At 39.7% G+C, this 17032-nt stretch overlaps 2 long non-coding RNA genes across 5 annotated transcripts; both read right to left on the reverse strand.

Annotated features, from left to right (window-relative positions):
• Positions 1–3976: 3976 nt before the first annotated feature.
• LOC120016906 lies at positions 3977–14780 on the reverse strand. Of its 4 annotated transcripts, XR_005472067.1 has the most exons (12): positions 14289–14778; positions 12916–13004; positions 12767–12841; positions 12599–12698; positions 12012–12096; positions 11840–11940; positions 11673–11768; positions 11499–11598; positions 11158–11263; positions 10623–10724; positions 10412–10497; positions 3977–4922 (listed from the first exon to the last, which is right to left on the reverse strand). It is a non-coding gene; the product is annotated as an uncharacterized LOC120016906 (long non-coding RNA). The 4 variants fall into 4 exon arrangements; XR_005472069.1 differs by lacking the exon at positions 10623–10724 and having other exon boundaries at positions 14289–14780; XR_005472066.1 differs by lacking the exon at positions 3977–4922 and having other exon boundaries at positions 9460–10497; positions 14289–14775.
• Positions 7128–8231, reverse strand: LOC120016918. The gene is made up of 2 exons (XR_005472070.1): positions 7716–8231; positions 7128–7612 (listed from the first exon to the last, which is right to left on the reverse strand). It is a non-coding gene; the product is annotated as an uncharacterized LOC120016918 (long non-coding RNA).
• Positions 14781–17032: the final 2252 nt, after the last annotated feature.

Genomic DNA, 17032 nt, shown 5'->3' on the forward strand with positions numbered 1-17032 from the left:
CCAGGAAATGATAACCCAAAAGATGAAATTGAAACTTTTCAATTCCCCTTCCGACTGCCAATATTTCCTTAAAAGTAGAATGATAGTGCATCTTAGCAGGTTTGAAAGCACCGGATTTGTATCCACACAATATTCTGCGCTGATCATGTTCTTCGAAAAGAATGGCGGCCCAGTATTCATCACAGGCATCAGTCTGCAAAATCCGTTTCCCTGTGGTAAGAATTTGGAGAGCATGAAGATTGAGCCTGGGATTGAATAGCTTGTATGGCAATAGTATGTTGTGATTGCCACGGAGGAGCATTCTTTTTTAACAAAGGATGGAGAACCTGGTGATACTGAGCAACCCTGGGAAGGAAATCAGACATGTAATTTACAAGGCCGAGAAACTGCTGTAACTCAACCTTAGATAAAGAACCAGCAGAAAATTTTAGCAGCTGAGACGCTAAATGTGGTTGCAATTCATATGAGCCTCGTGTAAACCGTAACCCAAGGAAATCACAAGATTCTTGTGCAAGCATCATCTTTTTCTCGGAGAGCATAACACCATGGCTATTGACAATGTTAAAGAATTGTCGAAGAAGCGTTGAATGTTCAGCTTGGCCTGTGGAAAATAGCAAAATGTCATCAATATAAATTAAAGCAGAGTCTGCCAAGGGGGCAAAGATTGTGGTCATCGTCTTCTAAAAGACTGAAGGAGTATTTTTAAGACCAAAAGGGAGGACAGTCCATTGGAAGTGTTTGTCTGGGATGCAAAAAGCTGTCTTGGGTCTTTCTGAAGGGATAAGACCAAGCTACCAAAAGCCAGCTTTGACGTCAAATTTGAAGAATAAATTAGCATGATCAATGCGAGAGAACCAGAGCTGCTTGTTAGGGAGAGGGAATTTATCATCAGCAAGGAAATGATTCAATGGCTGGTAATTAATCACCAATCTCATCTTGCTACGGATCTGTTCTGAGCGTTTGTTGACATAAAATGCTTCACACGCCCAAGGGGAGGCTGTAGGTTCAATAAGTCCTTCAAATTGTAACTACTCTAGTTCTTGAAGGGCCAAGGCATAATGTTCCGGAGACATTCCACGATGACTGGCCTTGGTAGGGTTGACATCTTCATTCTTCTTCAAGGGGAGAGAAATGAAGTAGTCCGGATTTTTCCAGAGAGGAAAAGGATGTTTTTGAGCAAATTCTGTATGACTTGTAGCACAAGCCATTTGGACTAACTAGTCTCGGAGAGGATGAAATATCTGACTGAGATAAAGATTATGGAGTTCAGTCCAAGGGAGGAAGAAAGATTTATGATGGAAACCATCAGGCTTCCATCGAGTCTTTTGGAGAACAGTATGAAGAATATCAATTCCAAGAAGACAATCTTTTCCAGGTAGAGTGGATCCCAGAAACTAATGTTTCAATGTGAGAGTAGGGAAAATCTGTAGATAGACAGGCTTACTGATCAAATCAATTGTAAACCTCTCATTGTTGGCGGCTTTAAAAACCTGAGAGTGAGGCTACCAATATGCAGGAGGGAGCAGCGATGGATTGAGAATAGAAACTACGGCACCAGTATCCAGAAAAGCAATAACCGGAATTGGCCGAGCATAACTTTCAGGGATCAACTGCATCTGAGCATATGGTAAGGTGGTTCAGAGTGAATGCATCAACGAGAGCATAAAGACGTCAAAGTTCGAAGAACATGAGTCATCAACATAGTCAGAACTATCATCATACTTCAATGCTAGTTGAGCATCATCCGGTTCATCAGTGACGGAAAACTGGGACTCGACGTCTAGATCATCATCAAAATCGGGACGAGCAGAGATCTGTTGTATCAAGTGTGTGCGGCAGTCCTTCTGTGGACAATTTTTAGCAAAATGTCCTTGCTTTTTGCAAACATAACACCGACCATTCTTTGTATACGGTTTCCCTTTAGATCGTTTCCGAAGAAACTTCCATCGCTTAGTGCCAAAAGGGCGCTGAAACTTCTTAGAGGATCGAAACGTGGAGCGTTCTTTCTTCCAAGTTTTCCAAGGTCGCTTAGGAAGTCCACAATGACAATCCACTTTACCACATTTGATTTTCAAGTCAGGGCGATCGCAAGACTGACGAAGCATAACTTTTGTCTTTTTAAGTTGTTTTAGAAAGTATTGCTGATTGCATAGTCTGTATGGCGCCAAAGCTCACCAAGGGAAAGCTGAGCCAACATAGATCGCTTAGTATCCAAAAGTTTGGTGACTTCATTACCAAGAGGATCAGGCAAGGAGTTGAGGAAAGCTTGCTTCAAATAGGTGTCATCAACTCCTTGAAGAATGTAGAAACACTTAGACATACGGTCCTAGTGCCTTTCAAGGTCTGAACATTGAAAAGAACAGCACTTGAGCTTAAAGAATTCTTCTCTAGCCTGTTCAACATGATGAACAAAACTTCCTATGAATTCATTATAGATTTCCGCCATAAATTGATCAACAGTTGCATTCCGCGCTTGTTGATGACGATAAGGGCCTAAAGAGTTCCACCATTCATGAATCCTTTCAGTGAAACATGTAGTAGCCCAATTTATAACATTACCAGGAGTCTCATGAGGGGCTTGTAACTGAGCAACACACCAAGCATATAATTCATCAATCTGTTCTTTCCACTTGGTAGGAGAGGTATATCATCCAAAGTAAACGGATGCGTAGAAACAGGTGGTGGGGGAGGAATAGTAGGATTTGTGGTTGGTTGTGGATCATCCTCATCTGGCTCAGACATATAAGGAGGAGAATCAGGAGGTTGGGGTGGAACTGGAGGGTTATCCAACGTAGAGGGATCCTCAGGCTTAACCATGGAAACCTCAGGAGAAGGTAGGAGCAACGAATCCAAAAATCCAGAAATTGTATTAGTTGGTGGGGAAGGGTTAGAATATTGATAAATCTAGCAGTATCATCAATACTCTTTCCTTTACTATCTGACTGAGAGGGGAGAGGAGGTGTTTTTGGCTTAGACACAGAACGGGATGGAAACAAGTAAGCTGAACTGTCAAATGGGAGTTTATCTGTGGAGGAGAAATGGAGTGGTTGAGTATGGTAATTAGGAGGGCTAAAAGCCATAGTTGGAATAGAGTAATGAGGTTCACTGAGCAGGCATGACTGAGCTTGAGCCTCCAAATTGTGTAATTGAGCTTCAAGAAATCTCCTCCTTTTCTTTGTCCGAAAGAGCAAGAGATGGTCTCATAAGACCATGAGTTGCAAGATACATCAACTCATGATGTAACAAATCAATCTTTTTCCGAAGTTGTTAAATCAACAAAGCTTGTTTCTGGACTGCCTGGGAATGATGCTCTTGAGAGGCAGCAATTTTTAACAGAAGCTTATTCTGAGCGACTGCATTATCTGACTGCCAATTTAATGTGGCTTCAGCAGCTGACAATGGTTGTTTTAAAGAACCATCTGGTTTCGTCGTCATATCTTCTTGAATCTTTCAGGAGTGTTTGATCCAATCTGTAGGAGTCGTACAAGATTCCAAAGATGGAAATTGATGATCAAAAGGCGAACTTCCTGGTTTGAACATCAAGCAGGACAGGGGCTTTGTACCAGTAGTGACCGACTTCTTCTTAGGATAGATGACATAGTAGTCAAACTTTCCCGAAGGTTCCCCTAAGAGATCAACTTTTGGGTCACCCGAGTTGTAACGGTCCTGAAGCCGTTGTTGACTAGTTTGCTTGCGACGGTGCAGTTTTTGAGTAGAACAAAAATCATCTTCGTCGAAAGCAAAAAGACAGGAGTCACAAGTGCAATCAAGATCCCAATAACAATGGTCAGTTGTAGGATCCTTGAAAGCATATACATGATGTCGATGTCCATCAAAGACCACAATAGGAATATCCTTTTCGATAACATTGATCTGGGTGGGGAAATAGGAGCAGCTGAAGTCTCTTCAGACGGAAAAGTAATTTCCACCGTGCCATCCTTTTTCCAAACATATTTGGGATCAGTGGATATGATAGAAGTGTCCTGTTTATGGGAGTTTTCATACTTAGTGATCCATGATTTAGGAAGAAGTTTATAAAGCTCATCTTTACTCAACTGTTTTGGGATGACAGTATTGTTAGGGGCTCCTGAAGAAGAGTCCACTGTGATAAGAAGAGCATCTTCTGTGGATGATGGGGTTTGTAGATCAAAAGCATGATTTTGAACATGATAAACCATCTGATAATGGAGAGTGCCAACAAAAGTAGTTGACAGCTATGGGGCTCCAGAGATCTGTACTTGAACTTTAAGAGCATTCAGCAATTCTGGATCTCGAAGAGGCATGTTGTAGTTTGGGAGTAAGGTCACAAAGATAGTTCCAGCATTGAGCGTGGTTTGAACAGTGGCTATACAAGCATGCTGGTATTCTTTGAACCGAGCATCTAACAAAGCAATCCGAGATACCACCGGCAAGCCTTTTCGTCCATGAAAAGTGAGAGCTAAGCGAACAGCACCAAAATGGATATGGGTATATCCTTGAGCCATCCATTGTCGTGGGAAATCTTCTGGAAGAGCGAGTTTAAACAACTGTTCTACTCGAGAGGCAGGAATATGACATTGATCAAACCGAGAGGCTTGGACATATTCTTTAATATGTTTTGAAGAAGTGGAGCCAAAGAGCTGTTTAACAGATTTGGAAAAAGTCTGAGATGGCTTAGCAAAAATGGTATATTGATTGACAACAGGAAACTAAGTGTCCAGAATTTTTGTGTCATCAGGAGTATAGGTTCTCATAAAGCGTGTCCCCTTTGAAAGAACAACACTTGAGCTTAAAGAATTCTTCTCTGGCCTATTCAACATGATGAACAAAACTTCCTGTGAATTCATTATAGACTTCCACCATAAATTGATGACATCATCTATCCCAAAGCAAGTATTGAACTTGGGTCTAAAGAGTCTTTCAGCACTTTCCTCATAAATATTCTGAAAATCAAAATAATGAGAAGTTATGTAGAATCAATGCTTAGTTCAACTAAAATAGACAAAAACAAGTGTAAAGTGAGGTATAAAAATATGTAAAATATCATGCTATCAGCCATTGAAGACAGAAGAAAATGCCATTTCAGCTGTGAATATTTGAGTGAAGCACAAGAAGCTACTCCTTTTGTATCTTGAAGATGTCTATAGCTGTATATAACTTCAAAGGCAGTACAAAAACCAAACAATGACAACGAAAAAGACCAACAGCACAATCAAAGAGCAGCTACACCTCAAATATTCACATGTAAATATGCAACATCAAACTCTTGTTGTACTTTTATCCGTGTAGGACCTATGTAAAACTTTGTGAAATAGAGCACAACTTTGAAAGCCAAAAAACAGACACAATGATGCCAAATCAAAGTCTTCGCGCGACTGCACATGCAAAATCGAAAATCAAATTTGTTGCGCACACATATTCTCGCCCCCGCCGCAACTCGCGGACCAACTCCTAGTAGTCTCATGATTTGTGCTTACGAGTGGCCATGTTCAATGAACCTAGAGTGTGTCCAAGGTACATTGTAATTTTAATCACACAAACAAGAGTTTTTTGTTACTTTCTAACACTGTTTTTGTAACATATTATAAACAAGAACGAAAATCAATGTCATCTATCTAAGTGAATGATTGCACTTGGAGGTTATATAGGACAACATACATAGGAGCAAACTATATGACTCGGGGGTTACTTGGATTGGAAAAATGAAAATTAAAGTGTAGTTAAAGGAGAGAGGGATATGTGAAGAAAAAGTTATGAGAGGGGATTATCTTGACTCATCGTTACTTGCATAGAAGGTAGAGTGGATGAGAAGTAATGAGATGTAAGAAATGTGAGTTACAAAAATACAAATTCAAATAAGTGAAAAACTTATAAACTTTTCTCTCGACTCGCAAACCCTCCAAATTGAGGGGTTATAAAATGTTCTATTGAAGAGTTAAGTAAAGGGAAATTTCCCCCTCCTTTACCTCACTTAACTCCCTTGTACAATTCAAACGAGGTGAAGTTGTCCATTCCTCCTGAACTCTCTTCACTTTTAACTCTCCAAAATATCAAGCTAATCAAGCCCTGAATAGCGTCAGAGTAGATTCCCATTACAAATACCGATTCTTCTAGAAAGGTTGAAAGCCTGAAATGGTCAAATAAAGATAACCATATCATATCCGTGACTTTCTCGTTCATATCGTGAAAACAAAAACAAAAACAAAAACACCAAACCTATCGTCAGGGCTGGCGTAAGTTTGTAGGCCACTGTGAAAAAAGTTGTATGGTCCCTCTATAATTAGAGCCAAATCGCCCTCTACTTTACATCTCAGACGATCGCTTCTCTCTCTAGTAATCTCTTCCCAGCACCAGTGACCAGACCACCCACTACCGACAATGGCTACTGCGTAATGATCAATTTCTCTGAGTACTTGGGGTTTTCAAGTTACTTGTTGTTCATTCGGTTTTGTTCTGTTTTTATAATTTACAGAGATGTGAGCAAGGTTCTTCCTAAACCTTTGGATTCGTCTTCGCCACAGCCTCCCCTCCTTGATGGAACAACAAGGTAGGGTTCCACTCTCCTACGCTCTCTACTTTTCTGTTGTCCCTTGTATCTTGTTCTTAACACACTCTGTTTGATTTTGCTTCTTTATTGGTGTTGCAAAGATTGTATACCAATTACTCGTGCCCGTATGCACAGCGAGTTTGGATAATTAGAGACTACACAGTTGGTTTTCTAGCCTTGATTCTCTTTATTGTATATGTCCTTTTAAGACCCATCAACCTGAATTATGTGTAATTGTTTAAATATTTTGTATATTGCGGAAGTGATTTGAACAAGAGAAAGAACTAAATTAGAAAGTAGAAGACAGAGTAGAAAGGGAGTTCTTTCATTCAAGTTCATTCAAGAGATTTATATATATATATATATATATATATATATATAAGTAGATGTGCAACGGCTAGTTCACAGTGGGAGACAAAAAACAACAGGTGGAAACGGCCATTTTGTGTTTATGTGTATTTGTGTCGGGCGTGCTACTATCTCGAGCTTTGTAACTCATATTTTAACACTCCTCCTCAAGTTGGTGTAACCAACTTGAGTTTGATACAAGAAACATGATCCAAGTTAAGAAGAGAAGAGGAAAGAAGAATGAGACCCTCTATGGGATTCCGGTTCTCTATGGATACATCGGATTACCTGTGAGGTTTTAATTTCAACTAAACCGTCTCACTTAACTGTACTTGGGTTTAGTTGGATTGTAATACTTGGACCTTAATTTCGGGGTACTTTCTCACACGCACAACACAAATTCAAATTGCCACACATGAAAAAGGGCCACATGAAACCCAAATTTCAAGGAGATAAAAAAAACGTGACCACCTTTGTCTTCTTCCACACACCTCCCATTATCTCTTTTTTTTTTTTTAATAATTATTACAAAACCCATTTCTTCTCTCCATCTTCTTCTTCTTCATCTATGATCTTCTTCTTCTATCCCTAATTTCTTTAACTCCTTGAGAATATTCGTGAATCATCATGGTATCAGAGCCAGGTTCTCTTCCTGGTGTGGGACAAACGAGCCTGACTGGTGATATTCCAGCAGAATGTCTCCAAACAGAAAGAAGTGGTGAAATGCCATCAACAAACCTGCAGTCACAAAGAAGTGTCTCAGCAGAAATTGTGCAGGAGCTTTCAGCAAAAATGGCCAACTCTACTACAGAATATGTTCCTCCAGTATCAGGAATTTTACCTGGATCTGGAGTGATTCCTCAGATGGGTCAAACAACCTCAGCCGTTTTCAACTCTAGGGTGTCTCAACAGACACCTTAGCAAACCATCTTGAATAGAAACCAACCTCCATTGCTGCCAAACCCCACTCTTCCTCTTCCCATTTATTCTCAACCCTCGACATTTCCAACTTCTTCCTTGCACCACATGCATCACACACAACCCGCTCATTTCTCAAATGAGTCGAGCCAACTAAAACTTATTTCTAAATTCATATGCCTTAGTTTCGAGTGACTTATACATTACAAAATTGATCTCATTAGAATGGACAACTAGTAATTATCACATGTGGAGTGCACACTTCACCAATGCATTGGAAGCAAGGAACAAAGTTGGATTTGTGGATCGAAGTCTTCCAATCCCAGAGACAAATGATCCAAATTACCAACTATGGAAGCAAGCTAATGGTATGATTAAAACTTGGATCAACAACTCAGTTTCAACTGCAATATTGAAGAGTGTGTCTAATTGGAAGACAGCTAGATATTCAGTGATGAATGAGACAAGGGTCTTTGAAATCATTAGGGAAATCAGCAACATGAAGCAAGGTGCAGACACAATCACATATTATTATGCTAAAATGAAGGCACTTTGGGATGAAATGGAAGCATATAATTGACTGCCATCTTGCAGTTGTGGAGGATTGGAACCAGTTAGACTGTTTCAGCTCTGTGAGCAGTCAAATTCTCATAAAAGAGCCTTTTCCAGACTTGAACAAGGCTTACAACATAGTGAGTCAAGAGGAAAGAAAACAGAAAATGGGGGAAAGTGCAGTTAATGTCCCACAGGAGGCCCTTGGCAATGGCAATGAACAAAGGAAACTCAAACAACAACCATTCAAAGCCTTTCTAAAAGAATCAAAACAAGAGAGAAAATGATAGTTCCCAAATATCACAGCAAGGCAGTAAAGAGAATCTTTTCTGCACTCACTGCAAACTGACAAATCATACAGTTGACAAGTGTTTTAGAATCAGTGGGTATCCTAAGCCTCCTTAGAAGAAACAAAGACAGAACAATCAAGGATACTCAACCAACAAATCTCATTCAGTCAGTCAAGTGAGTGGAAATGTTAATGATCAAACAGGAGCAGGAATAACCAATGCACAATATCAACATATCATCACTTTACTTCAGAACAAAGGGAATCAAGAAGATGACACTTCTGGAAAGCAATTCTAGATTGGTAATGTGGCATCAATAACATCCACAACTTGTAATATCTTAAATAAAAGTACAAAACATTTGCATAAATGGCTCATAGACAGTAATGCATCTTGTCAAAATGTGCATAATTCTTATGTTACTCTTCCTAATGGTGAAAAACATTCTATATCTCATATAGGAGAGGTAAAATTGAATGAAGGAATAATCTTAAAAAATGTTTTGTGTGTCCCTAGTTTCACATACAATCTGATTTCAGTTAGTAAAATTGAATGAAGGAAACTGTTCTCTCATTTTTACAAGCATGGTTGCAAAAATCGCTAGTCGACTACTAGGCGGTTCGCAGGGACTATGGATTAATTGGATTAATCGGGGACTAGTCAATGTCATTTGCAGTAGGGTATTTGTCATATGGATGCAGCCAGACGATGTCATGGACATTAGGCAATCCCCTTTTTTGGAACTCAAAAAGTGTAAATAGCAGCAACGACGTTTCCGAAATAGTGTCCCTTCTTTATGTCGGTCATAAACTCATCAAGCTTCAAATACCCAGGAGACTATATCAGGCATGACTTCTATTTTCTATCCAGGTATAAGATTCAATGCATTCTGTATCTCAACCCATTGCACGTTACACGTAAAAGTGATGAATAAATCAGGGTTTCCCATAACAGCCTTAAAATGGCAAAAAATTCTTAAAAGGGCATACCATGAGGCCAAAAAAAATTAAGAAAATCAAATAAAGGAATGAAGATAACCAACAGCGAAAGAAAGAGAGATAGAGACTCAGCCAGCGGCACCCAAAAATACTGGGAAAGGGACACACCAACTTTTACTTACCATCACAGAATGGGCAACGAACTAACAATCGTTTAATTTAGAAATTTATCACCCAAAATTTGTAAAAATGTAAACGAAAATTGAAGTAAATAAGTGTAATGAAGCTGCGAAACATATTTACATAACCGAACTCAAAACATGTACTGCAAATAATAAGAAAGACTCTAAATAAATTAGTATGACCATGTCGTCTCAAATATGTAAACAGAATCAGTACAGACACAAACAGAACAATATAGCAAGTAAACTGCAGCAGCTAATCCAAATCCTAGAAGTGTAGTGGACAGAAGAAACAGCAATTAGTAAAGACATGTGAAAGTAAAGAAGTTGGACATCTAAAAATATATATGGACATAAAAATTCACAAAGGAAATGGAAGGCAAATTAGAGAGCAATGACAATCGAAAAAATCAACAGACACCAAGAGAAGATTAGCAAACAGTGAAAGTGAAACATCCAGGAAAAAAAATCGACATTAAAAATCACGAAGGCAAATTAGAGATCAACAACAACCAAAAATCAACACAAACCAAGAGGAGCTTCAAAGGCCAGGCAATCGATAGGGGAGTTCCAAAATGAGTAACCGAACCAAAACAACAGCGATGCGATGAAGAGTCGAGCTTCACCGAAACAACAGTGACGAAACATATAACTTACCATAGCCGAGAACCAAGGTAAGAGTGGACTTAATTTTGAGCTGGGCACAGTAACGAAAACAGGGAACTGAGCAAGCGCAGATGAACCTGAGAGCATGAATCAAAGCAATGAAGACATTAGCGGCAACGAAATGAGTAACCAAACCGAAACAACAATGCATTCAAGAGTCCAGCTTCACCCGGCACAACAGCAACGAAATCAAGAGACGAACCTTAGCTAAGAACAAAGGTGACGATCTATAATCGAAGAAGACGGAAGTGATCAGAATCCAGGCCAACCAAAACGAAGACGGAGAGGCCGCCATTCCTTCCAACTTTAGAAGGATAGTGCCAAGTTGGTCAAATAAACAAAGTATGAATTTCAAGTGCTCAATGCAAGGAAGCAATTGGCAATATGTACGATTTAAATAATTAAGTCATGTTCTATACTATGGAGTTCAAAAATTTGAACAAGCATTGGATTCTTGCTAAATGGGGAGTTATGCAAATACTCGTGCATAAATTCTCTCAATTGAAAATAAACCAAGTTGAAATTTTCTAAAGAATGAATTTCCAAATTGTAATTCTAACCAAGGCTGGTATGAGGCAGTTTTATTCTTTAATCTATCAAGGGCCAAAAAAAAACAAAAAACATAAGAAGTGGATCATAGATGCATGTGCACAAACTAAAAACATAAGAAGTGGATCATAAAGAAGGTGAAAGAAAGTTGCTAACATAGCATATGATGCAAGATTTGGAGAACCAACCTCTTGCAGCATCAAATCCCCAATTGTGATCATCTTGCTCCAATAGTTTTCCCAGAACCAGAGTGCCATCAAAACCAGCATTCAAAGCTATTGTTAATGTAGGTGCCTAAGACGAAAGGTTAACATCACAATTAAAATTTCATATACACACTTGAGAAAATGCAAACAAAAATTTTAAGTTTTTGTTTCATAGACACCCCTTTTCTGGAGTTCATTTTCAGTTTGAAGGCTTGTCAGAATCTTTGAGGCATATAATAGAGCAACACCACCACCTATGAAACATATTATGTTGTAATTGCGAGTGCTTAGACAAAACCTCCAAATGATAAACATCACTTTACCCGCTACAATTCCTTCTTCCACGGATGCTCTAGTAGCATTTAGAGCATCAGTTACTCTCTCTTTCCTTTCTCCAACCTCTGCCTCACTAGCACCTCCAACCTGTTAGAAAATATAAAGCTCCAAAAGACATGAAAATAAAATACAAAAAGAAATACTAAGGGTCAAAATTAAACCTTAAAGACAGCGGGACAACCAGAAAGCTTTGAAAGCCTTTCATGAGATTTGTGCTTGTAAAACACGGCTGTACTCTTCTCAATCGATATCCTCAGCTGTACCATAATACAAGAGTCATCATAAACTGTAACAAATGAGTCATGAAATTGTCTCTTCTCTAAATTACCTTGGTTCAGAAGGTGCATCTGGTTCAAAAAGCTTTGAAAGCCTTTCATGAGATTTGTGCTTGTAAAACACAGCTGTACTCTTCTCAATCGATATCCTCAGCTGTACCATAATACAAGAGTCATCATAAACTGTAACAAATGAGTCATGGAATTGTCTCTTCTCTAAATTACCTTGGTTCGATGATTCATGTAACAGTATCTGAAGAAAAAGATGCAGGAAGATTTCTTCTAAATAAACCAACTAGCATTTCTGTATCTGGGTTGAAAAAAAAAGGTAAAAAACCAACCAGCATTCAATACACAGAATTCAAGTTTAAAGAGCAGCAGTATGCCTTCCACATATGAATAAGAGATCCAACAGTCCAATTCATGCCATGCCAGATTTTTCAAACTATTCCATGGTGAACACTTTTATTTTGCCCAAAAGGGACAAAAGTATTTCCAAATAAAATAACCTTGTCTCCAGTTTGTGTTCTCTTTAGTTGACACAGTTACCTTAACCTAAAAAATATATTGTGGACTTCTTCTGGGTCATAAGAACACAATAACTCATCAAGTCATTTTGTATTACAAAAGATCATTGAACTTTCTCATAAGGTTTGAAAGAAATAGGTATCATGGTAATTGCAAAGTGGACATTTTTCTAAATTTTAGTTTAAGACATTAATGTTTTTAAACTACATACAGAAAAGCAATTGGCGAATAGACCAAGGGATAACATTCCATAGAAAAGGTTAAAAAAGGAACAACCTAAATACCTAATAGTTATTCTGTATAGCTGCTCACATCTTTCTTCAATTAACTGTTTGTCCCCACCACCATGTAGAATAATTGTATGATCCAGCGAGACAGTGACCTCTGCAGTAATGTCATCAAGAGCCCTGGCCTGAAGTCATGTAAACCGCAGAGTGTTTACAAATACATACCTTTTTGGCAGTACCAAACGTTTCATCTTGGACTTTGACTTTGTCAAGAGTTACACCACGCTCTTCAAAGATGACCTATAAAACAATTATTAATGATTCTATCACACAACATATAATGAAGCCAAGCAGAATCCTGACAACTTTGTTACCTCTCCTCCAGTCAAAATGGCAAGATTGGCAAGATCTCTAAATCTGCTCTTCTGTTATCCCCAAAACCAGGAACTTTGACAGCACAAACCTGAAGACATGAAACCTTACTAGTTCAGTAATCAAACCATACAACATATGATCAATGTTAACCTACATCGCTAAACAAAGCATGAAATCTGTACCATCAAATAACACAGCACTCCGGCCACTCAATGTAAATCAAGGATACAACACCCAACACGTAAATGAGGTTATGTGCTTTGTCATATATTCTAACAAATAAAATATTCAGCACATGTAATCGATTATTGTTCATTCGTAGTCAAAATCTAAAATGGTTAAATTGTGTTGATATTTGAAATCTTCTTGTCATGGATAAGGATCAGAGGATTTTGTAGCTCCTGCCAACATCCAAATCACGGAAATATATTTCAAAGTTATAATTTCTTCAAACTTCAAAGGTCATCAAATCCATCAAATTTTTTAAAAATAATAATCAAGTCTATATGGAATCATAATTTGTTGCCTCTAACTAAATGTTTACATATGCCAGGATAACTCATCAGAACAAAACCACAATAATTTGTTGCATCTAACAATGAAGCAAGGCATCATAAAGACAAACTCGCAGAGAGATTTCTGAGCATAGTGCATTAGTAGAAGTTTATTCGATAACAGAACTTTGCAGCAAGTACAAATGCTTCTGCTTCCCCAGGAACATCAGGGATTTCAATGACAGAAATATCAGCATCACTAGGTTCCAGTACAAATTTCTTTATATATCAATTCGAAATTAAAACCATATTTGTCTCACATTGAATGTTGCTGTGATTTGCCTGAACATGGAAAAAATAACAGAGGTGTGTGTGCTAGTTTGTCATGGAAATTTTAAACTGAGAGAGACAATGAAAAACTTGGCATCAAATCTTAACATTTGAAGTTAAATGGAAACCTCACTCAACCACAAAATACATGAGCATTTTTTTCAGACAAAGCAACAATGGTTAGTGATAGAATGAGAAAGTGCAGAGGTGAAAAGAAGGAAGTCCAAGTCATGCTTTATTAATTGGAATCATAACGAGTCAAATGATGCCACGGTGAGCATAACATTCCCTTCTATAGCAGAATGAAGTTACATAAAAGTGACTAGTGAAATATTGCAAAGCTTCAAGCAAGGTACCAGTATAACCTCCATTTAATAGCAGCTGAAATATAATAATCTTCCATTTTATTTTGCCAATTCCATTGTATTTTAGGGACCAAATCAGATCAGAAGAAATCATACATTTACTGCAACATTTCAAAACCATTCTCAAACTGGCAGTAGATATAAATTTAGTCATTCAATCTGTGTAATCAAAGAAAGCAATACCTGTAATATAATAGTTGAACTTGGAAGCAGTAGACTTGAAATGGAAAAAGTCGTCAACCCAACCCTTTCGATCAGTGATTCTGGTACACCTTGAGTAGAACATCATGAGGCTGGGTGAAGGACATTACTGGCATGATGATGCTGGAATCGTAACCATATGGAATAAGCGAAGGCGAGTACCCTAAACCCAAAAGTACCATGACCCACCAATCGGAAAACGGAGACAACGGGGAGAAGGAGAGATCGAACATTCACCCTAACACTTCGGAGACAACGTAGTCGCGGAAGCAAGAAGGAGAGGCTGGGAGAGACGACGCTGATGAACGTACACCTACCCGTTTTGTCTCTGAAACAAAAACGGCGTGGTTTTGGTAACTGGGTTATTTTGTGGGTCGACGAAAACGGCGTCGTTTTGATGAACGGGTCGAGACGCGTGTCCGGATCCAGTTTCATGGGTCAAAACTTCGTAAGGGCATAACTTTCTGCTCGGTTGTCGGATCGACCTGATTTTTTTTTTAAAATGCTCATTGGACCATTTTCTATGTGGTGGCCAGGTTCCATGGAGCCTGCACCAAAATTTGATCCCCAAAAGAATTCATTTAGTCCTCCGAAATGGACTTCTTAGTATTTAGGGCATTTTTGCCATTTACTCATGTATTTATCAATGAACTAATCGATCATAAAATTATTGTGGTACGGTTGGCACGTCTCCCATTTTGGAGTCCTTGCTTAATGTGTTTTGTGTTTACCCGGGTTCAAGTCTTGCTAATGTATGGTTTTAAGATTTTATTTTCAATTTTTTTAAGATGGTCCTATTTTAACCCATGTAAGATAGTGAGTAGGGCTCCATTTTTGGGGCCCGACCCGAAGCCCTACATTTTATGCCAATTTTAGTCCGGCCCGAGACCTCCCCAAACCCAATATGATTTATTTTTATATATATATAATTAGTATATATTTACATATATAATATATAATATATGTGTGTATATATATATATATTATTGTAATGTATGTGTATATATATACATAATACGTATATATTTCACCATTTGTAAAATATTGTTCAATTATATAAAAATTAAAGTACAATTATGACATTAATCAAATGTAAAAAATATGTATTTTTTTAAAGTACAATTATGACATCATCAAGGCTCGAGGCCCGGGCACCCCAGCGCTCGCAGTAGGAGACATCAATTTCTCAAAAAACGTAGTCCCGCTCATTTCTCACCCCGTCAGCGCGCGCGGCCCCATAGCGCGCGCGGGGGTCTGAATGTTAACCTCAGTACCCCCTATATATATGCCTTAAGTCCGTTTCTCAAACTGGCAGTAGGAGACATCAATTTCTCAAAAAACGTAGTCCCGCTCATTTCTCACCCCGTCAGCGCGCGCGGCCCCATAGCGCGCGCGGGGGTCTGAAGGTTAACCTCAGTACCCCCTATATATATGCCTTAAGTCCGTTTCTCAAACTGGCAGTAGGAGACATCAATTTCTCAAAAAACGTAGTCCCGCTCATTTCTCACCCCGTCAGCGCGAGCGCGGCCACCTAGCGCGCGCGGGGGTCTGAAGGTTAACCTCAGTACCCCCTATATATATGCCTTAAGTCCGTTTCTCAAACTGGCAGTAGGAGACATCAATTTCTCAAAAAACGTAGTCCCGCTCATTTCTCACCCCGTCAGCGCGCGCGGCCCCATAGCGCGCGCGGGGGTCTGAAGGTTAACCTCAGTACCCCCTATATATATGCCTTAAGTCCGTTTCTCAAACTGGCAGTAGGAGACATCAATTTCTCAAAAAACGTAGTCCCGCTCATTTCTCACCCCGTCAGCGCGAGCGCGGCCACCTAGCGCGCGCGGGGGTCTGAAGGTTAACCTCAGTACCCCCTATATATATGCCTTAAGTCCGTTTCTCAAACTGGCAGTAGGAGACATCAATTTCTCAAAAAACGTAGTCCCGCTCATTTCTCACCCCGTCAGCGCGCGCGGCCCCATAGCGCGCGCGGGGGTCTGAAGGTTAACCTCAGTACCCCCTATATATATGCCTTAAGTCCGTTTCTCAAACTGGCAGTAGGAGACATCAATTTCTCAAAAAACGTAGTCCCGCTCATTTCTCACCCCGTCAGCGCGCGCGGCCCCATAGCGCGCGCGGGGGTCTGAAGGTTAACCTCAGTACCCCCTATATATATGCCTTAAGTCCGTTTCTCAAACTGGCAGTAGGAGACATCAATTTCTCAAAAAACGTAGTCCCGCTCATTTCTCACCCCGTCAGCGCGCGCGGCCCCATAGCGCGCGCGGGGGTCTGAAGGTTAACCTCAGTACCCCCTATATATATGCCTTAAGTCCGTTTCTCAAACTGGCAGTAGGAGACATCAATTTCTCAAAAAACGTAGTCCCGCTCATTTCTCACCCCGTCAGCGCGCGCGGCCCCATAGCGCGCGCGGGGGTCTGAATGTTAACCTCAGTACCCCCTATATATATGCCTTAAGTCCGTTTCTCAAACTGGCAGTAGGAGACATCAATTTCTCAAAAAACGTAGTCCCGCTCATTTCTCACCCCGTCAGCGCGCGCGGCCCCATAGCGCGCGCGGGGGTCTGAAGGTTAACCTCAGTACCCCCTATATATATGCCTTAAGTCCGTTTCTCAAACTGGCAGTAGGAGACATCAATTTCTCAAAAAACGTAGTCCCGCTCATTTCTCACCCCGTCAGCGCGCGCGGCCCCATAGCGCGCGCGGGGGTCTGAATGT

This window comes from Tripterygium wilfordii, chromosome 2, assembly GCF_013401445.1.
Source record: "Tripterygium wilfordii isolate XIE 37 chromosome 2, ASM1340144v1, whole genome shotgun sequence".
Taxonomy (NCBI): domain Eukaryota; kingdom Viridiplantae; phylum Streptophyta; class Magnoliopsida; order Celastrales; family Celastraceae; genus Tripterygium; species Tripterygium wilfordii.